This window comes from Mandrillus leucophaeus, unplaced genomic scaffold, assembly GCF_000951045.1.
Source record: "Mandrillus leucophaeus isolate KB7577 unplaced genomic scaffold, Mleu.le_1.0 Scaffold97, whole genome shotgun sequence".
NCBI classification, from domain to species: domain Eukaryota; kingdom Metazoa; phylum Chordata; class Mammalia; order Primates; family Cercopithecidae; genus Mandrillus; species Mandrillus leucophaeus.
In genome coordinates, this window is record NW_012110585.1 from 4329827 (window position 1) to 4335688 (window position 5862).

The 5862-nt window shown below is 49.8% G+C and overlaps 1 protein-coding gene across 1 annotated transcript in view; it reads right to left on the reverse strand.

Annotated features, from left to right (window-relative positions):
• The window catches only part of CTSB (cathepsin B), a 19834-nt gene extending 16347 nt beyond the window's left edge, over positions 1-3487 (reverse strand). The window contains exons 1-2 of the mRNA XM_011970753.1: positions 3400-3487; positions 1389-1523 (exon numbers count right to left, since the gene is read on the reverse strand). The gene's annotated coding sequence lies outside the window, so the exon portion shown is untranslated. The remainder of the gene's footprint in view (positions 1-1388; positions 1524-3399) is intronic.
• Between the last annotated feature and the right edge of the window lie 2375 nt (positions 3488-5862).

Genomic DNA, 5862 nt, shown 5'->3' on the forward strand with positions numbered 1-5862 from the left:
AAAAAAAAAAAAAAGTCAAAAGTCAAGTGCCTACATTTTGCCAGAAGCCACAAATGAAGACTGTGCTTTATAGGCCAGCAGAGCGGCTAAGAGCAGGGCAACAGTGGAAAGGTGGGGGACTGAAGGCTCAGTAAGACCTTCCCAGAGAACTTTCTTTCTCTCCTACACAAACTAGTCTTGGGGCTCACTGCTAATAACAGCAGTTGCTCCTGAAGTTTCCATCACTTAAGTGTACCCACAAAACAAGACTGGAGAGTTTCATCTTCCCCTACTTCAATCTGCCAGACGTACCTCAATGCTGGAGCAGCCCTGCACTGGGTGGGAGTGTGCTGACCTCAAGTATGCTCTGGAGTGACCCAGAGGAGACCCCAGAGACCTTTCCTTTTTGAGTAGGAATCACAGCCTTGCTGTGGCCTCTGATGTGTTATGTCTTTTCCCCTAATGGAACCGTGTTTAGCAGATTCTTGGCTTATGATTAAATTAAGGACAAAAATGAAATCCAAAGGGCTCTCAGGCCTCGGTCTCATCAGTCTCCTGATGAACGGGCACCAGAGGCCCATCTGTCCCATGGAGCGGGCTCCCTGCAGCCTTAGCCCCTGAGCAAATGAAAACCCGTCGGAAAACCCGCCCAGCACGCAGGCGGGCAGAGGCAGCAGCGATGCTCATCAGCCTTGGAGGCTTCCAGGGAACCAGGAGAAGCAGAGAAGCCCCACTCCACCTCCCCCACCTGAACCAGGCTGGCCACTCACAGGTCCTTCCCCGCGCTGCCCACCTATATGCAAACCAGGTGCTGCAGGGCCAGCCCACGCAGGCTGCTCTCCATAGGCCTGAAGACACCCATGAGTGGAATATTGTACAAGGTCAGCCACAGCAACCCCACATCCTGCAGACAAAATGACTACCGTATGCTTGAAATAGCAGACACTACGAAGGCCCTCAGCAGCTGATTTGTTGGTGGTGGTGGTGGTGGCTGGAAACAAGACAATTTGGTTAGTCAATGTTTTAGAAAGTTCTGAAAGCTTCTGCTCCCCAGTTCTGTTACTGACTTGCTCAGAGGCTGACAGAGCCAATGCATTCACCATTCTGCATCGGATACCAAAGGACCTTGGGCCTGCTTTATAAAAGCTTTTAGAGATCTTTTGAGATTGCAATGAGATTAGTGTTCTGCGTCTCTCCAGCCTGCAGAACACGGCGGTTCCCTAATTCAACCACAGGCGAGATTACACCAGGGCAGTCGAGGCCCTGGCTGACATGACGGAGAGCCACAGAAAGGCCTAGCTCTCGGATCCAGCTAGGTCCTGGTTTCCTCCCTTGGGGCCCTGGGAACAGATACTCATCTCGCAAGGCTGATGGAAGATGGAAGGAGACATTCTTTTGCAAGTGCCTACCCCGCACCAGGCTCAGAGCAGTGCCATCTGGGAGAAACTTCCTCAGTCACTGGGAGGGTGAAAAGCTACCTCCTTAAACATAGGACAGCCAACATTTGCTGTCCCAGAGTCATCATTTCTATTTTCAGAAGTATCCTAATTTGGATGAAAAATAATGGCAATTGTACCCAGTGACAAGGCCTCAAAAGTTGATTGGTTCTGCTGTCTTGACTGCCAAAGCAAAGCGCGTCCCAAACACCAGGAGGGCTAGGTGGGTTGGGAATGGGTGGCAGGTGGCCCCCAGCACTCTGATGTGGTTTGATATACGCTTCCAACCCTCCAATGGGAGAAGCCTGTGGCTGGCACCGCCCTCCCAGGACTTGCGCAAGCCAGGAAGCTGCGTGACTATGTGTGTGCACATTCTGCCGGAGTCCAGGTCAGAGGGTCATGACACAGCCTAGCCCTCCAGGTCTCCTAGGACAGAATATCCAGATGTCTTCTACAGGGCTCTCTACTGGTCCCGTTACCATCTTGGCCACACTGGTCCCATCCTCCTCCACGCAAGCTTGCTGGTGATGCTAGATTATCTTGATGTCCAGACCAAAGAAGTTACTGGCCTGGTAAAGACAGATAACACAGTCAAGACTGCCAGCCACACATCCTTCTCAGCACCCAGCGTTTACAAAACATCAGTTCTGGGCTGGGCACAGTGGCTCACATCTATAATTCTGACACTTTGGGAGGCCAAGGTGGTAGGATCAACTGAATCCAGGAGATTAAGACCAGTCTGGGCAGGATAGTGACCCCATCTCTATTTAGAAAATTAAAATTTAAAATAAAAAATAAATAGGCTGGCGGTGGCTCTGGCCTGTAATCCCAGCACTTTGGGAAGCCAAGGCGGGCAGATCATGAGGTCAGGAGTTCAAGACCAGCCCGACAAACATAGCAACACCCCGTCTCTACTAAAAATACAAAAAGTAGCCGGGCGTGGTGGCACACACCTGTAATCCCAGCTACTCAGGGGGCTGAGGTAGGAGAATCGCTTGAACCTGGGAGGTGGAGGTTGCAGTGAGCCGAGATTATGCCACTGCACTACAGCCTGACGACAGAGCGAGACTCCGTCTCAAATAAAAAAAGAAAGAAAAAAACCAGCACATACACCATCACTGACCAACAATAAAAACAGGAAAAATGTCACTCATTAACCCATTTATGCCAGAGATTGCAACTTTTTGAATTGTTGCATGAGTAAAAACATCAGACCTTGGTGATGACCTTGAGCAGTACGATGTAAAAACTCCCACATGCTTAGCGTTCCAATAATGGAACACTAGGCATAAGTGGGTTAATGTTTTCCTATGGCAAAGATTAAATTTGAATTTCTGGTCATGAAATTAAAACAAGGGTACCACTTCAAATCCATCAGATTGGCAAAAATAAAAGTCTGGTAGTATCTAGTGTTGGTAAATGTGAGGAACAGGAACTGTGCACACTGCTGGGCGTGTAAATTGATGCAACCACACTGGAGAACCCTTTGCCAACATCTAGCAAGATGGAAGATGAATACACCTCAGGACCCAGAACAAGCTCTCCTGCATTTGCCCTGCAGAAACTCTTCTAAGCATCTGGGAGACACAGGATATTTACTGTAGCAGGGGATAATAGTGAAAACGAAATAATATAACTGTCCCTCAGTAGATAAACACACTGGGCACTTAAGACAAATGGACTAGAAGTGGATGTATCAACAGAAATAAATCTCACAACTGTGAGTGAAAAAGGATCCATGTAATGGAACTGAAGTCATATAAACTTAAACGTTGTTTATACACTGATGCAGAGTTTTAAAAGTACAAAAAGGCCTGGAGGTGGCTCATGCCTTATAATCCCAGCATTTGGAAGGCCCCAGTGGGAGGAGGTAAGGGGGTCACCTGAAACCAGGAGTTTCAGAGCAGCCCTGGCAACACAGAGAACCTGTCTCTACAAAGAAAAAAAAAAAAGCTGGGTACCGCCTGTGCTCCCAGCTACTTACTACTTGGGAGGCTGAGGTGGGAACCATATCGCTTAAGTCTGGGTGGCCGAGGCTGCTGTGAGCCATGGTCGCACCACTGCACACCAGCCTGGGAGACAAAGCAAGACCCTGCCATGAACCAAACAATAAATGAATGAATGAATGAATGAACAAAAAAATGTGCAGGAGAATCCAAAAGAGGAGCAGCAGACAGGGAATACAATGGCCCCTGGAAGAACCAGTAAACAGGCACAGGAGTGGTCTGTAGAGGCGGAGGATAAGGCTTGAAGCTAAAAACGAGATTAGTTAAAAGTCTAAACACAGGGCTGGGCACAGTGGCTCACGCCTGTAATCCCAGCACTTTGGGAGGCCAAGGCAGGGGATCACTTGAGGTCAGGAGTTCAAGACCAGCCTGGCCAACATGGTGAAACCCTGTCTCTACTACAAATACAAAAATTAGCCAGGCATGGTGGTGCGTGCCTGTAATCCCAGCTACTCGGGAGGCTGAGGCAGCAGCACTGCTTGAACCTGGGAGATTGTGCCACGGCACTCCAGCCTGGGTGACAGAGTGAGACTCTGTCTCAAAAAAAAAAAAAAAAAAAAAAAAAAGTCTAAACACAGAGTGGAATTTGATCCCTAAACCTCCTACCCCACACAAGCTAGGGTAAATATAAACTTTAACAACCATGCCAGGGCGCAAGGTTTGCCTCCCACACACTCTTTCTCAGGCAGCCTGGGACCAGACATAGAGACTGCTGCCTGCCACCCTGATGTCCCAGAGGCACAACACATCTGTACATGCCTCCCCTAGACTCAACTGCCTGCCACCCCAACCATCTCCCTTTACATGTACCATGTGGAAGTGCCCAGTAAATATCACTCAACAGCACATTTTTCCAATAATTTCCTTACGCCAGGCCATCAAAGAGAGGCAGCAGACTGGGTGCAGTGGCTCATACTGGCTAATCCCAGCACTTTGGGAGGCCGAGGTGGGCAGATCACAAGGTCAGGAGTTCCAGACCAGCCTGGCCAACGTGGCGAAACTCCCATCTCTACTAAAAATACAAAAATTAGCTGGGTGTGGAGGCGCATGCCTGTAATCACAGCTACTCAAGAGGCTGAGGCAGGAGAATCGCTTGAACACAGGAAGCGGAGGTTGCAGTGAGTTGAGATCTTGCCACTGCACTCCAGCCTGGATGAGAGAGTGAGACTCCGCCTCAAAAAAAAAAAAAAAAAAAAAGAGAAAAGGATAAGAAGTGGCATACCTGTAACTCCTCCTCTCAATGTTTCAGTCCATATCTCGAAAGGAAGGTGTATTATTCCACACAACTGTAACTCTTTAACAGATTTAAGAAAATCACCCCCACCCCCACGTGGTGGCTCACACCTGTAATCCTACCACTTTGGGAGGCTGAGGCGGATCACCTGAGGTGGGAGTTCGAAAACCAGCCTGGCTAACATGGTGAAATCCCGTCTCTACTAAAAATAATTTTTTAAAATGCCAGGTGTGGTGATGGGCACCAGCAATCCCAGCTACTTGGGAGGCTGAGACAGGAGAATTGCTTGAACCTGGGAGGTGGAGGGTGCACCACGGCACTCCAGCCTGGGCGACAGAGGGAAAGTCTGTCTTAAAAAAAAAAAAAAAGAAAAGAAAGAAAGAAAGAGAACATCACCGACAGACATCCCAAGGCACCCCTGAAACGTGATCTCCCTTCATTTCCCAATCCAACCAAGAGCAACAGAAAATATCTGTCACCCCTAAAATGGGGGCAACTTATCTTCCAACTCCCAGGTCCAGCAGCCAGGGAAAGAACAGAACCTGCCTAGGAGAAGAGCCTCACCAAACTGCTGAATCAGCACCACATGGGCCGCTTCAACCTGGAGCCAAAGGGCTGCCACCCCTCGCCGCCCGACCAGTTGACCACAGGGCTGTCCTGAGCCAACATCCAGGAGAGCTGTTAGGGCGAGAGCTGTGCCAGGGCCGTGTCTGGTCTGCGTTGCCACCTGGGCCAAGAGACCTGTGCCTTTCCACCAGGGGGTACCCCAGCTCCGGGACAAATGACCAAAAAGGAGGGGAAGCCTCTGCTCTCCAGGAGACGTCTGACTCTGTCTTTGGGAAAGCGACACAGGGTGGGCGGCCCAGCCCCTTTCTCCAGGAGCTGGCGGGTTCTAAGTCACCATCACCAACAAGAAACAGTTCTCCGCCAGGCCAGGCATGGTGACTCATGGGGAGGCCGCGGCAGGCAGATCACCTGAGGTCAGGAGTTCGAGATCTGCCTGGTCAACATGGTTAAAACTCATCTCTACTAAAAATACAAAAATTAGCTGGGTGAGGTGGCAGGCACCTGTAATCCCAGCTACTCGGGAGGCTGAGGCAGGAGAATAGCTTGAATCTGGGAGGCAGAAGTTACAGTGAGCCGAGATTGCGGCACTGCACTCCAGCCTGGGAGACTGAGCGAGACTCCATCTCAAAAAAAAAAAAAA